Below are 16,719 nucleotides of genomic sequence, written 5' to 3'. Positions count from 1 at the left end.
GATAAAAGAAATCATCAGAAACACATTAAAGGGTATACTCAAAAGATATTCATTTCATAGGAAAAATTAGAAATGACCTAAACTTCCATCAGTAGGAGCACATCACACCCAGAAGAAGTAAGATGATGGTACCATGAAGTGGGTGCATTTTAATGACATGGAAAAAGTCATAGGACTTATTGTGAGTAGAAAAAAAGCAGGAGGCAAGAAATCACCGTGGTCAGGAGCTTTGGCTTCAGAGACGGTCAGCTCGAGTTCAGTCACTCACCCTGTGACCTTGAGTGGGTCTTTCACCCTCTCAGCTTCCCTATAAAGATGGTTCAGCAGCTGACATACGACCCACCTTCAGGAAGGGCAGCTATCGAAGTAAGGGATGTAAACGCATTACGTATAATGTGTATAAGGCACACGGAAGTAAATACACCAAGGTGTTCACCGTTGCCATATGTGGGGCTGGGACTGTGCGTGATTTTAATTTTATTCTTTCACTTTTTATATTTGCCAAAATTAAATATATTTCTTAAATAATCTGGAAAATATATTTAATAAACAGGAAAAGTGTCTAGAGGCTGGGCAAGGCTAAGGTAACCAGTGACCTTAGTGAGAACATTTCAGTAAGTGGGGTGAGAGACTGAGGACCACCAGGGCAGACCTCTCCATCCACAAGAGCACGTGGCGGGTGGGTAGCTAGAAGGGAGGGGAGGGTCCATGGCTGACTTGTTTCCCCTCAAGAGGTGGGATCATGTTTAAATCTTGGCGGAGGAAAACTAGCAGAGAGGGAGAGATTAAACTACAGGGCAAATGTAATAATGTAATAATTATGATGACAGCAGAGCATGGTGTAGGACTTTGCGGAGGTAGGCAGGAGCAGTGAAGCCATCAGCACTAAACTGATCGATTAGGATAAATGATAACTTGAAGATAAAAGGAAAAGAGAGCCAACAATAACATAATAAATACTGATGACAATCGGGGGATTTTTGTTCTCTCACATCATATTCTTTGAAATCATTTCCGGACATGAAACTGACTTCCCACCGGCCACAGGCGCTTGGTCTTATCTGGACTGTCTGACTTGTACGCCAGAGAAGAAATGCCAAGTCCGCCCCAGAGAGGCGATTGGCTGGGGACACCGCATACATTTTCAGGGCTCTGAAACTCTAAATCGTTGTTGAAAAAGCTGAGTCTAGAGTAGTGGGTTCAAAGGCGGGGCTTAGGGCTTTGCGTCTGTGAGGGGCTCAGGGATGCCTCCCCACTTCAGTGGGAGCAGTGCTGTTTCATCAGACTTACATCTCCAGGGTCCTAGCAGATTCCCCCTGAGGAAAGGTTTCTGCAGCTGGACACATCTGCTCTGGAGCTCCGCTGCAGGTTTGCTCCCGGTCACCTAACTGCACAGGCAGCCAGGGGACGTCTGCAGCTTCCATCTCTTGCAGTTGGTAAGAAAGCACTACTTTACTTGAGGAAAAGTGAGTTTATAGATGGTTTGCCAAGCTCCAGAAGTTAAAGGTGATGGACTCATTCCCAATAACCCCAACGATCAGGGGTTGGCATTTCACATACATCTAGGAATACGTGATTTCATAGCTCCCAAACTATAACACAGCATAACATAACATGATATAAGCATGATACATAATTGTTATGGTTTTAAAACCTCACCAAAGTTATCTCTCGGATATTATGTCTTTCTCTGGATCAGAAATGGGGTATTTGGCACTGATGTTCCACCCATTTGGAGGGCAGTGGAGTATAATGGTGACAAGCATGAGTTTCAAGGCTAGACCATCTTCTTGCTTTACCTGTAACTGTGTCTGAGTGTATTTCTATAAATTAATGAAATTCTCACTGAGGAGTGGGAAAATGGAGTCAGGAAAATGATAGCACTGGATGTGGACGAACCCCACCGAGGGGACCTCCCCAAGTAGAATCCACCAGTAAAATCACACCAAGCATGCCCCGTAATGTGTACATGAGGTCTGATGAGGCGGATTTCATGTCACTCAAACCCAGTTCACTCTGTTATTCTACTTCTAAAAAATCGTAGGGTTGGTCAATGCATCAGGAAAGCACTAGTGTCATAACACGGGCCAGAGATTCAAAAGTTCAGGCAAAAATGAAACATGTACTTTTTTTCAATAATGAAAAATACAATGTCAAGAGGAACTCAAATAAACACACTAAGAGACATCTATTATTAATACAATCAAACTCGGAGGAAAATGAGGACTGTAGAGATACAGAAAACAAAACAAAACAAAAGCCTGGGTTTGGGAGTCAGGAAAATCCAAGCGTGGTACTGAGCTCCACCACTGACTAGCAGCTCACTTAGCCCCTTTGGGTCTCAGCTCCTTGATCTCTGAAAACGTGTCTCCCTGCCCCATGGCTTGGTTGTGACAGGACTGAAGAGGACGCTCCTACAGCAAGCTTGGCACGTGCTTGAGTAACGTAAACACCGGTGCTTTTATCAATACTCCTATCGCTAGCATTGGGGCTTCACGAGAAGAGCAAGTAAGAAGGAGGAGGAAAATTGGCGCGGCAGGAAGAATCAGGAACAGGGACTTACAAGTGTCGTGGCCACTTCCTCCCTTGTCACCAGGAAACTTGTGTTTTATCTGCTCAGCTCCTGAGGCCCTTGCAGGGTGAAAAATTGGAAGTGGCCTAGGAGAGCTAAATAGGTTTACATTCAAAAGGATGCAGAGGGCTTCCCTGGTGGCGCAGTGGTTGAGAATCTGCCTGCTAATGCAGGGGACACGGGTTCGAGCCCTGGTCTGGGAGGATCCCACATGCCGCGGAGCAACTAGGCCCGTGAGCCACAACTACCGAGCCTGCGCGTCTGGAGCCTGTGCTCCGCAACAAGAGAGGCCGTGACAGTGAGAGGCCCGCGCACCGTGATGAAGAGTGGCCCCCACTTGCCACAACTAGAGAAAGCCCTAGCACAGAAACGAAGACCCAACATAGCAATCAATCAATCAATAAATCTTTAAAAAAAAAAAAAAAGGATGCAGAGACAGTCACAGGGAACACATGTAGAATGTGGGGAGAGGTGGTGAGAGAGGAATGGGATGGGAGCGGGAGAGCTCGGTGAGTGGGGAGGAAGAGGCGAGAATGTGTACAGACTTTATGGGGAAGGCGGCTGCCGCGGTGAGTAAGGCTTTAGCAAGATGGGTGGACAGCATCTTCTGGATGTTTTTTAGAGTCCAACCATTAGTATCAGCTGCTTATTGCTGTGTAAGAAATGATCCCAAAACGTGACTACGTACAATGACACACACTTAGGATCTCGCAGTTTCTGTGGTCAGGCATCTGGGCTCAGTGGAGCTGGATTCTCTGCTCAGGGGCTCTCACAGGCTGCACTCAGATGCCAGCAGGGGCTGGGGTCTTGTCTCAAGGCTGGGACCGAGGTTGGGGGGGGGGGGGGGGGAGGACCTGCTTCCCAGCTCACGTGGCTGTTAACAGGATGCGTTTCCTTGAGGGCTGTTGGACCAGGGGCCTCCGTACCTCACTGGCTGTTGGCTGGAGGTCACCCTCATTGTCTGGCTACCAGGGCCTCTCCAATATGGCAGCTTCTCTATCAAAGCATATAAGCTGACGAGGCATTAGACGGAGTCTGCCAGTGAGACACCGTCACAATCTTTTGTAACCTAATCACGCAAGTGACATTCCGCATCACCTTTGCCACATTCTGTTGGTTAGAAGCAAATCACTAGGTCTTACTTACACGCAAGGGGAGGGGACCACATGAGGGCGTGAACAGCCATGAATTCCACAGGTGGGGGGCCCATCTTAGAAGCCCACCTACCATGGCACCTTTAACTCACATTTATTTCCAGTGCTCTTGCTTTGTTGGACCTGAATATCTTTTGAATATAGCATTGCGCCAAGACTGGCCGTTAAGACTCATCAATTTTTGGGGTCTTATAAATGTAAAATTCAAAGCAGGACTCCTAAGCTATCTGACTGAGCAGAAACCCTGAGGAAGACATCAGAGTAACTTTAGGAAAAATGGTGGCACAGAACCCGCAACGAGCCTCCCTTCTAACTGCACAGCCCCGATGACCATACGCTAAGTCGGTGTGGGTGAGAGTTTACTTTTTCTTAATCCGCTGACTGCCTGCCATCTGAGCACCGATCACCCAACCTCACTACAGCGGGCCACTCAATCTGGGATCTAGATCCATGTTGTTACGAGTAAGCTATTCTTTTTAGATTCTATATTTCCCCTTTGAGAATAATTTCTATCTTCATATTAATTTTTATTCTGTGTTTTCAACACTCATTTAGACTGAGCCCTGCGTGTGTCACTGGTGTCCATGCATCCAGTGTGTGTCCTTCCATATCCAACTTGTCCACGTTGGACTCCTGTGTCGGCATCAGAGGGTCCCTGGGGATGATTTTAGTGAGGTGTGTGTTAGGAGCTTCTTATCCATGTTGTTGACCTAAAACAAATAGACCGCCAGATATTTCTCCAGCAAAGATGGGTTTATTCAGAACCAGCAGAGAATTGCTATTCAGGGTCAGCGACCATGGTGAACCACTTGCAAGTTCCTGCACAGCAAGGGAAAGAGACTCCTATATAGAGGGAAAAGGGAGGGAGGGCTGTAGTAAACAGAGTCCCTGGCTTTTCATTGGCTGAGCCCCCGCGGGGGGAGGGGGGAGGAAGAGTCCTTCTTCTTCCTATTGGGCTCTGCTGTCATCACAGGGTGTGAAAGCTCCCCCCTTGCGGTCTCTCAACTCTATGTGTTTATTTTTCTTTTTTCTTTCCGCCTCACCCCCGGCCTTGAGGGATCTTAGTTCCCCAACCAGAGATTGAGCCCAGGCCCTCGGCATTGAAAGCATGGAGTCCCAACTACTGGACCTCCAGGAAATTCCTTCGACTCTGTTTATTGATGTTTCTGTTTATTAATGTTTTTACAGTGCAAATGCCTTTTTACTGCATTCACACATGGATAATTTGACCAACACTTTTCCCCCCTAACACCATAGGAACAGTTCCATTCTTATTAGGGTTTTGATCTTGTAAAGGAAAACCCTGAGGCAGCCTCACTTTTATTCCTCTGTCCAACATTTATATGCTTCTTCCTCTTTTCCTTAAATTCTAATACTTCATTGACTCTAACTAGATATTGGTCTAAATTTTTTACACTATGTGCTCTTTTTACATGCAAATTCGAGTTTGGTGGGGTTTTTTGGTTTTGTTGTTTTCAGCTCTAGAAAGTTTGCTGTTTCATTATTGTTTTCTGATTACAGCCTCCCGGGGGCGTGGACAGCACCCCAGGGAGTGTCTGGCCTCCCCAGTTCAGTAACTGTCTAATGAAGGCAGTTGTGACAAAGAGAGAAGGACGGTGCTGCCTTCCAGAAGGGACTACTGTCCTTATTTCTGCATGGAGCTGGCACCCTACTCAGGGGTGACAAAAACTGGCATCATCATGTGACCCAACGTCACACCAGAAGATGTGCTCAGATGTGCAGGGGATGCCAGCCCACAGCGTCCATCACGGGGACCCCTGACACAGGCAGCTTGCTGAGTAACGACAGCACGGGTGACAATCTATCCTTTCACAAGGACGTATTAAAGTGGCACAAAGGAGCTTAAATTTTAAGGATTGGGCTCTCGGGCCAGCCTGCCTGGGTTTGAATGCTGTATCCTCTACTTATCAGCTGTGTGACTTCCGGGGAAGTTACTTAACCTCTCTGTGCCTTGGTTTCCTCATCAGTTTTAGTGGGAAAATAATAATCCATATAATTCATGAGAAGATTAAAGGAGCTGACACATGTAAAGAGTGTAGCACATGATAGGCATTATATAAGACAAAGCTGTTATTAGTTATTCTTGTCATTTTTACTATATAAATACACTATCAACATTTAAATAATTAGAAACCTTGTTTTGTTGGTTGGGGGAGAGGCTGACCTGGTGTTATTTTTATCATTGACGCTCATGAATAATTTCAAATGGTCTAGAAGTCACCCATCAACAACAGAATACTCTTGCATCCTGTGAGCCCAAAACAAAAACAAAAACAAAAACAAAAATCAATCTGCTATGTTATTGTCCTAACACAAGAATGGCATTTGGCATGTTTTTAAAATTGTGTTTCAGCCTGCCTATCACCATGTTCAAATCAGTCCTAAGATGTCATTTTCAAGTTCTAAGTCTCTCTATGTTTAAAAAATTTTTTTAAATAAGAAGAAATAAGAAGTTCTCCTTATTAACACTGAATGAGAGAGGAACTAAATTGTTCATGCTCTTATGAGAATGTCCCAGAAGGCCCCGTACCAAACCCCAGCCATCTCCACTCTTGACTTCCATCAATTATTCATTGTAATGATGAGTGTGACACTTGCAGAGGCTTCAGATATAAATGACACCATCTGGAGAAATCTTCTCAATTCTCATTTTGGCAAAAGTGCTAGAGCAGTACCTGCAAGAGTTACAGTGACCTGCAAGGGTTAATGTACACCATTGCCTCCACACCTCTTTCAACCCTAGAGAAGAAATGAGGTTTGTTTTGTTATCAGAATCATCCTGCTTTTCTAATTGCCTCTGTCGACCACATTTTTTGAGATTTGAATAGATGGGTAAAAACCAGGAAAATGGCAAAAGCCAACAGCGGCTCCTGAAGTCACCAATCCCATATATCCTACCCCAAAGAGTAGAGGCAAGAGACCGGAGGTAGAACTGGGGCAGGAGACAATGCTCAAAGGTCTGGAAGGAGAAAAGTGGGGAGTCCCTATGGTTCCTGGAACCCTATTATCTTTATAGGTGCCAAGAGTCACATCAGTTCTTTAAAAATTAATAATGGAGGATAGCAGCTTTGTTCCAAGTTTTAAAGAATTATAAATCCAAAGTCATAACCTTGGAAGAAAGTTCTTTACACTCTAAGATACTAATGAGCTAAAACTCCTATCATGATAAGCAGATTTGTCAGAGCACATATATAGAATAGATTAAGGAATAACCATTTTCTTACTTTCAGCTTAAGAATCTTCACGCTGAAAAAGTCAGCTTTAGCAAGAACAGCTTCAAAATTAAATAGAAATAAAACCTTTAATTATTCATCCAACTCCTCAGCATTTCTCTGTTTCTTCTAAATAATACAATCAATGAGCATGTTTCAGAAGCTGAAAAAAAACTAAGGGAACCACAGTATGTAAAAATAAGTCAAATATACCTTTCTCCTTTTATTATCAAAGAATATTGACCATTTGAATGCACCCTTTCTTGATGTTAATTTATGTTTCACCATAGTCTTGATTTAAGAACAACCTGTTTTATTCTGTTCCCCGTAGGTTTGAGACCATCGGACTGGGAAAGATAGTCAGTTGCAGACTTAAGATCCCAGTGACTTTTTTAGTAAAGCTCATTTGAGGACATTTCTGACTCTGGCAATCAGGAAAAAAGAAAAACAGAGAAAAACCTACAGATATATTTTAAATCGCTCAAAAATCGAGCACAGATTTCTACATTTCTAAATAAATCCAAATGAGTACTGAAGATACCTGTGCACTAGCATGTTGCTTATCCACACAGACCTTGGAGAAATTTCAAATTTTGTCTTCCTTTGGTTTCTTATCTTCATAGAAAAAAAGCAAATGATGCCTTCCTCAGATTCACTAAACTAACATCAATTCTACAAGTTACACAACTGCAACATTTATGGAAAGATGAAAAGCAAAAGTTGATAACGTACCTGTGGAGGTTATCAGACAGGATTTGCTTTCACTCCAAAGATCCTACTCCTCTGATCTACTTGCAAAAGGAAGAGGCTTTTATAACTTGAGATTTCTCAGCCCCGCCTTCTTCTCTGAGGTTCTCTTAAGAGGAGGAGAAAAAAAAAACTCAAGCCACTGAAAAATGACAGTTAACACCATGGCATACCGTAGCAGTGTAGCAATTGAACATGAGTAAAGAATGCATATTCATAGAACAGGGTATTTTAAATGCTCATAAAGTAAGAATACAAAATCCCCACTCTTGGTTTGCCAATTGTATCAGAGTATTAAACATACTAAAGCTGAATTTCTACAACTTGTGGCACATTTTAAAAACCACAAATGAAATGGGAAATGCTCATTATGGAAAGTCATGATAAAATTAATTAATAGTTTAAAAGCTTTTAATTAAGATTAGGAAAAAGTTGTTAAGTAGAGGAAGTTTAACAAACATTGCTTTTTTGTCGATTTGGTTAACTTTATCCACACCAACATATATTCAGCATTGGGCTAGCTAGGCAGGGCTGAGGGGGGTGACCTGAAAACTCAGCAAGGCTGGCTTTATTAAATTATAGTTATTTCCATGCTCCCTTTAAACTACATTTTGTCTTTGTGAAAATCCCACTAGGAGAGATAAAATAATAATCCCTAGTGGGCAATTTTTAGTCATTTTATTTAAATGATGTACCACAAGCATCATTTAAATAGTTTTGTTACAGTTAATGTTCCTTAATTATTGGCTATTATTTCTATTATGTATTCATATATGAAGTATATGTCTCAGGCAAGTAGAAATAAGATCGTATAATTTAAATTTTGATTATACAGTCAAACAAATGCAAAGAAGTTAGAGATTAAACATAATGAGAATCAGGGGGCAATTTTGTAAAGGCAGAGGGATTTGGTCAAGATCTGTAAGGAGAGATAAGATGTAATTAATGATAATTACTCCTACAGAAAACATGTTCAATTCAGGGAGAAAACCCCTTCGACAAAGAAAATCTTTAAGAAAAAACTTAAGATAAGATCACAAACTCAAATACTCCAAGAGTCAGACAGGCAGTGAAAATGAATGGAGTGACCAACTGTGAGGCAATACGGAAGGGTAAGGACTGTGGAATATTGGAAACTTCAGGGGCTGCATCTCAATGAGGACCCATGTGAGAAGAGATCTAGCCAGAAACAGAGAGAGAATCAGAGAAATCTCAAAATTGCCCTGAATGTGGATTGTAGGACTAAAAACTCCCATACAATACAAATCCCGCCGCAATTTCCTTTCTAGGAAAGGAAAGGAATATGCATGCACATACACAGGGCTGTGGATCTGGTCCTCTCTGCCCTCAGCCTGCAATCTATACAGCATCCTTCCAGGTATTTTCAGAGATGCAAAGGTATTGAAAAGCAGGACCTAAAGTTTAGTTTGAAAACCAAAATATGAACTGCAAAAGACCAGAAAGCTAGAAAATTATAGAGACTGAAGTACCAACTGCACACTGATCTGCTATGGAGGAATACTCCTTGTGGAAGGTGGCAGAGCAGTGAGTGATCCCAGGCTGGCAGAAGGAAAGCTGAGAGCCGAAGAGGGATGAGCACGGAGGTGGGGATGAGAGAGATGGGGAGAAGGAGGGTGATCTCATCAGGTGCACCGTCGTAGAGCCATTGCACATGGTGATTTAGAGCTGTGTTGACAGGGGAAGATTCAAAATACGTCTCACCAAGTGAGGTGGAGAAGGTGGAAGTGGAGAGGGAAACAGAGATGTATAGGTAGAGATATAGGTATAGTTACAGATACAGATGTATAGGTGTAGATATAGAAGTACAGAGATAGATATAGCATAGATTTGTATGTATAGGTATAGATGCATAGGTATATAACCTACAGCTTTGCCATTTTATCCAAGACTTAACAAAATACCCAAATTCCTCTATGGAGGCAAACGTGATTTCTTAAAGAATGTTTAAATACTAGCTTGTTGCATTCTCTTTCAGTGCCAGCAGGTGGCTTCTCTGAGCAAATTCAGTGGCTGCAGGAGAGACATTTTCAATCACCTTTATCCCTAAAGCAGGTTTAACAGGTGAACAATGACGTCGGCCTGGCCTGGCCCTTCAGAGCCCTCTTGGCCCCAGAAGAGTAAGCAGAGCCCGTCAGCTCACGTGGAGACCGAATTCTCAGCTTTGCTTCCCTATTTTTTGTGCTGTGAGAAAACATGTCAAAATGGAATGACCTGGAAGTGGACGGGTGGTGGCGATTGAGTAGCAATGTGGATGCACGTAATGAATGCCGCTAAACTGGATGCTTTAAAATGGGCAAGATGGTGGATTTTATGTTATGCGTATTTTGCCACAATGAAAAATAGTTTTTAAAAATACTGAGTGAGGGGCTTCCCTGGTGGCGCAGTGGTTGAGAATCTGCCTGCCAATGCAGGGGACACGGGTTCGAGCCCTGGTCTGGGAGGATCCCACATGCCGTGGAGCAACTAGGCCCGTGAGCCACAACTACTGAGCCTGCGCGTCTGGAGCCTGTGCTCCGCAACGAGAGGCCGCGATAGTGAGAGGCCCGCGCACCGCGATGAAGAGTGGCCCCCGCTTGCCGCAACTGGAGAAAGCCCTCGCACAGAAACGAAGACCCAGCACAGCCATAAATAAATAAATAAAAATTAAAAATATATATATATATATTGAATGAAATTGGCTCTGAGCTTCTGCTAACTGTGGGAGCTCGAAAAAGCTACTCAACCCCCGAATCCCAGCTCCTCCTCAGCCATGGGGGATCCTAACGCCTACGTCTCAGGCTGTGTCAGGATCTGGGGGGGAAACTGAAAGGACAACCATGGCAGATGCACCAACCGTGTTAGCCTCTTCCTCCGACTTCTTTTGTCCCCCCAGCTCAGCATCCCTGTGTCTGGGCTTCCACTTTGCAGATGGGGCAGGGAGGGGGCGCCTTTCTTTCTGTTGCCCAGCGCCCACTGAAACAGGAAGATGAGCCCCCGCCTGCTTCCACCGGTGTTTCCCTTCGTGGCCCATGACCGCCTGCATCGGCCTTTCAGGGCCACAGGTTGAAAATCATGGCCAGGCCCCAACCTAGACATGTTGAACCAGGAATCTGATGTTTCTCAAGTTCGGCAGAGTTAGACAACCTCAGCTCTGAAGAAACAAGTGCCAGCTGAAAAAACGCTGTCACCCGGCAAGAACAAGGCAAAAACACAGCCAGCTGGGTGGTGGTGAGTGTGCTGCCCTGGGCACAGGGACAGCCGGCGGGAGCCGGGCAACCACACAGAGAAGTGCTCACACTCTGTGGGGGACCCCCAATGTCACCCCCAAAGCTCGTTGTCTACAAGGGAAGGAAAAGGTCAACACATGCACTTTTCACCCAGAGCTTGGATTCTTTCTGCTATACTGGCTGTCTACTTACTATACATTGTATAGTATAATATATATATGTATATGTAGCATACCTATATATATGTGTAGCATATATATATATGGATAGCATATATGTATACAGTATAGTATAGTAAATAGCCCATACAGACTATACACAGTATATATACAGTATATACTATATACTGGCTCTGAGCTACTGCAGACCCCACGGGTCATGGGAGAGATTTCCTGGCCACTTGTGCCCCCAAAGAACCACTCTTGAAAGTAGGGCTGTCCTGCCTGCTCCGGCACACAGGTTCCCTATAGGAGACACACACAGGCCACGAACTGGAGCCCAGACGTCAGCAGGTGTTCAAGGGCCTCGCCCTGGTTCCCCTCCATCTCCCCAACGTGCTCCTTCTCTAAACTCCCAGCTTCCTTGTCCGCTGGGGCCGCCTCCTCTCCGGGCACTCGGGCCGTCTCTCCCCTCCCCTGAAGACTGGGCACAGCTATGCATGGCAGCATGCCCCCCTGACTGAGTTTGCTCCGCTTGAGCTGGTTGGAAGGACACGGCCTCTGGCCCAGTGCAGGAGGGCCCACTGGGCATTACATGAAGAGGCCACCCTTCATGCAGAGGCTGCGCTTGTGAATTTCCATGAACTTGCCTCCTCCCCTGACCACCTGCATGAAGCTGGAGTCCCAGGTAGGCCCTGGCCCTGCCTCAAAATTTATGTACACATGAACCACCTGAGGATCTTGTTAAAGGCAGATTCTGGTTCAGCACATATAGGGCAGGACCTGGGATGCTACATCTTTAGCAGAAAGAACCAGATGTCTGCCAGCACCATGGTCAGCTTCAAGACAAGCAGCAATGAGAAAGGTAGGAACCAGAAGAGCGGTCAAGATAAAGTGCCACCCACCTGAAGATGGTCCATCAGGTGAACCCAGGAACCATGTCTGCCTAGGGGAGAAGGAACGCCTCTGGACTTGGTACACTTCAGACATCTCCCCAGCCCCCCGAACTCTGCTCCCTGTGACAGAATCAGATGTAGCTGGCTCGCTGAGGCACCAGTCTCTCCTCTGGTCTCAAGTGAGAGACTCCTGTTCTAGCCGTGTTCAAGGTATCTGAACATTGGCCAGCCTCAGCCTGACTTGCCCCAGGCCACTTAAACTTCACGTCTTCCCAATTCCCTTGTAGGTGACCTGACAAGGGAACTGTGGGGCTTGACACCTCTTTAATTTTTGTGTGTTTTTTTTTTTTTGACACCTCTTTAGAGATCAGAGTTTTGTTGAGTGATTTGATAAGAGGTAGGAGCTTAAAACTCTTTCATGCTCATGGCTAGCCATCTTCAGTTATGCCAGACATAAGAGGCTAAATGAAACTCCTCAATGATTTTTCTATGTCAGCCAAGTTGCTTTTCATGTGATAACCAACAGGGGGACTGGAAACAAGAATGAACAGTAGTTTTTATAGACAAAATAAAGATGGAGATAAAAATAGAGATAGAGACAGGTAAAGAGATGGAGATGGAGATGATGGGGAAGGAGACAGGGATGAAGATGATGGAGATGGGAATGGGGATGAGGGTGAAAGTAGAGAGAGACAGAGATGGAAATGGAGATAGAGATGAGATATAGAGATAGAGATAGAGATAGGGAGAGAGAGAGAGAAAGAGAGGGAGAGAGAGAGAGAGATGATAGAGGTACCAAAGTGAAAAGGACCAAGAATAACTCAGACTCAGAGATCAAGTATTTGATATTCACCAACATAAATGTAAACAATGACAATTTTCCTTATGCTTTTATAAGAAATCTCTCAGAATACTGTAGCCATCAAGCACTCCCCCTCTGGAAGATGGGTCAGGATTAAAGCTCAGGCTCCAGGGCAAACTTGGGCAAGGTCCCGACCTCCCTGACCTAGTGTCCTCGCCTCTAGCACCACCTGTAAAGCTCTCAGCTCAGATGCCATGATGCAGGGTAAAGAATGGGTGAATGTAGAGTGCTGCTGAGAGGGTTAAGCTCCTTACACAGGACGGTGTGCTCTCTGACAGTAGTGCATAAACACTCCATGACTATCGGACAAGCTTGTCAACGATGCTGATGTACAAGAATTAGAAAAAGGATTATGAGACTTAAAGTACATCATTTCAAAGAGCTACAGAGGAAACTGCCTTTTAAAATCTGCAATTCGAGTAGATAAAGCAAATGGGATGGTGAGATGGAAGGGTGTCTTTTGAGGAAACGTTTTTGCCCCGATTCCAGCCCAAGTGTGCTTCAGCTCCTGAGTACGAGAGGAAATGAAACTACCTTGTATATTGAAAATTCACACAGTGGACCATTTGGCCCAGATGACCCTGCTCCATCCCATTTTAGAGCTCCAGACAATAAGAAGCCATTTCTTTCCTTTTACCCAAATTACCGAAACTTTGCTTGAGGAGACAAAGTAAGTTCAGAGTGATTTCTGACCACTATAATGTGGTCATGAGAACAGCGTGAGAATAAAAACACATTCCAGGCCCACTTGGATTAGCAGATCTGCTTTGTCTTCTCTCTGCTTTGGGGGATGAGAAACCCATCCCAAGACAGAAAGGATGATTGAATGTTACTTAAAAGCATGATGGCTACGGGCGATGAAATGTAATGGAAAGAAAGAACATGAAAACAGCGGACAATTAGGATTATTAGAAGTATTACCATCACACAGAGTGGTCCCTGAGTGGAAAAGGGTTCAAATGTCAGAAACAAAAATAGCCAAGCGACCCCAAATGATAACTGAATATTTGTCCCAAAAGTACCCTGATGGGAAAGACATTTTTCCAAGGTGAGAGCGAGCACCACAGTTTGCTGGCCCCTAGAAGCTCCATCCATCAAACCAGGATTGGCTGGCTGCCAGGATCCGGGCTAGGGGCTGCAAATTCAAACACACTGAAGGAAAAGACTGGACATGAGGAATTCAGTCAGTAAGAACTGTGCAGAAGAAACTGGTGTCTGATGTGGGATTCTGGTCAGTTGCAGCGAGGCAGTCCATCCAACGACCAAGGACAGGATTTCTGTTAAGCGTTTCTCCTTTTATCCATTCTGTAACAGTGACATCTCAGGTAGGAAAGTATTGGACCATTCACCCAATAAAGAATTCCTAATTTTGAACAAGTTTACCATCATAAACTCTCTCTACAATTAAGTGCATGTGTATACACTCACCTGTGACAATGGCTAACATTTATGGAGGGCCCGTTCTGTGTCAGGCACATGATGCTTTACATGTGCTGACTCACGGAACTGCCCAGCAAACCTGCAAGGAGGTACCAGGTACCAGGTATATTTCTTCATACTATCACCAACCCCATTTTACAGATAATGCAACTAAGGCACAGACAGCTTAAGTAACTTGCCAAAAGTTACATAACCAGCAAGTGCTGGAGCTAGCTTTGGAATCCAGGCTGTGTGGTTCCAGAGTTCTTCTGTCTGACTTTTCTGTTACAGGCACACATGCAGGTGTACACACTCACGAACACATACCTACACACACATAGATACGTGCACACATACCAACATATACCTACACGTACACACACACACGCCCTCAGAGTTACTCAGCACAGAGGCACAGAGAGGCAGGTTGGCCCTAATAAAATGCAAAGGAAGGTCAAGGCTGTCCCAGCCATGTCTTTGTGGGACAAGTTATGTTTTCAGGAATTTCCAAGGATTGTCCTCGATGTCTCCACTTACGTGTCTAATAAGCGTATCTCAGACTTAGACTTAGACTCAGACTTATCTCAGCCCCAACCATAGTGTTTGAGTCCTAGCCACCCACTCCCACCGAACCCTTAACCTCTGCCCTCCCCAGAGCAGCTCATGGTCCCCTGGCCTTGTCCTCCACCCTGGTGTTCACCCTGGAGTCATTCCCGGATCTTCTCTTCCCCCCCGCCCCGTGACCCAATCCACCCGTAATTCCCGTCGGCGTTGCCTCTAATTCCAATCCTGTGAACCCCAAACCCGGCCACTTCTCTGATCCCTGCTGCTACCTCCTGCATCCAAGGCTCTGACATCTCTCTCCTGGAAGCTGATCTTCTGCTTCCCTCTCTGCTCCCAGGATCCATTGTCCACCTCTCTTCCAAAGCCATCTCATCAAAGCCCTTGTCAGATCGTATCTGTCCCCTCTTTACACCCTTCAGGTGGCCTCCTGTTGTAATCAGGATAAAACCCGTGCCCCTACGATGGCCTGGGGCAACCGCCGGCCTCAGCTCCCAGCCTTCTCCTTCTTGTCTGTCTCAGGCTCTTGGTGTCTTCCATCTGCCATGTCTAGAACTCTCTTCCCCAGATCTTCCAGCATGTGGCTGCTTCGAGGATGCATGGGGTGGAGGTTAAGAGCTCAGGCTCCAGAAGGGCACTGCCGCCACTCTTGCACCTGTGTGACCTTGGGCAGGTTTCTTAGCCTCTCTGTGCCTGTTTCTTCACCTAGAAAATGGTGAAGATAATCATAGTATCTGCCCAGGGTTCTTGTTAACCCATGTGAAGCACTCAGAGCAGTGCCTTTCTCAAGCAATGTTCGCTGTGGTTATTATTATTAGCATTATTAATAGCAAGTCAGTTGTGAGCTTGGACTCTGGACAGTCAGACCACCACTCACTACTGGCTGTGTGACCTTAGCCAAGTTACTTGACTTCTCTGTGCCCAGTTTTCTCATTTGTAAGATGGAGATAATAATTATACCATCCTCATAGATGTTTTGTGAGGCTTTTATTAGTTGATACATGTCACACACTCAAGACAGTACTTGGCACCCAGTAAGCATACAGAAATGCTCATCATCATAATCATTATATTCTTAATAGCATTCTCTTCCAGGTCTCTGTTCAACCACTCCCTCGTTCGAGAAGCCCTCCCTGATCCCCAACACCGATCACTCTGTGTCCTATCACCCTGTCTTGTTCTCCATCGCTACATTGATCGCCACTTGCCATGAGATTGTGCTGCTCTGTGTTATTGATCACCTCTCTCTCCCTCCAGCCTTTATTCAGCTTCACCGGGGAAGCAGCAGCCTTGTCTTTTTCACAAGCGTTTCCCCAGGGCCTGGAGCAGAGCCTAGCACGTGGTAGGACTCGATAAAAGCCGAATGAACAACATAGGTCACAGACGTCAATTTTTCATGTGCAGAAATGCTCCATTTGTGCGACGTCCCTCTTTGTTCCCTGGGACTGTTATTCTGCTGCCCAAGTTTGTGTCCAGTCATCGCTGCACCTCAAACCTTAACGGGAGGTCTTGACATCGTGTTGTATGTTCTGCAGTTCTCACGTGGCTGCCACCGACCAGAACTCCCTGTGGTTCAATGGCAAGTCTACCTTGGTGCCTGAGCGCAGACACACCCTCTCATATTTACCCTCTCTCCCTTCTCTCTTTACTCACTAATTTATTTCTTTATTCATCATTTGATGCATTCATCAGCTTGACAATAACTGAGCACCAACCCCATACTGGCCTAACGCTGAGCACCGAAGTCACCTAGGCTAGTACCACCTGCTACCTGCTTATAAGCCTCGCAGCATGGTCGAGGTCAAAGATGCAGAAATGGATAACTGAAATACCCGAAGGGGAAGCAACATAGCCCAGGGGGATGAGAAAAACTGCCTCTCCATCACATTC

Source organism: Balaenoptera musculus, chromosome 7 (assembly GCF_009873245.2).
Source record: "Balaenoptera musculus isolate JJ_BM4_2016_0621 chromosome 7, mBalMus1.pri.v3, whole genome shotgun sequence".
Classification (NCBI taxonomy): domain Eukaryota; kingdom Metazoa; phylum Chordata; class Mammalia; order Artiodactyla; family Balaenopteridae; genus Balaenoptera; species Balaenoptera musculus.
The sequence above is the reverse complement of the archived record's forward strand: the minus strand, read 5'-3'. Positions refer to the sequence as shown.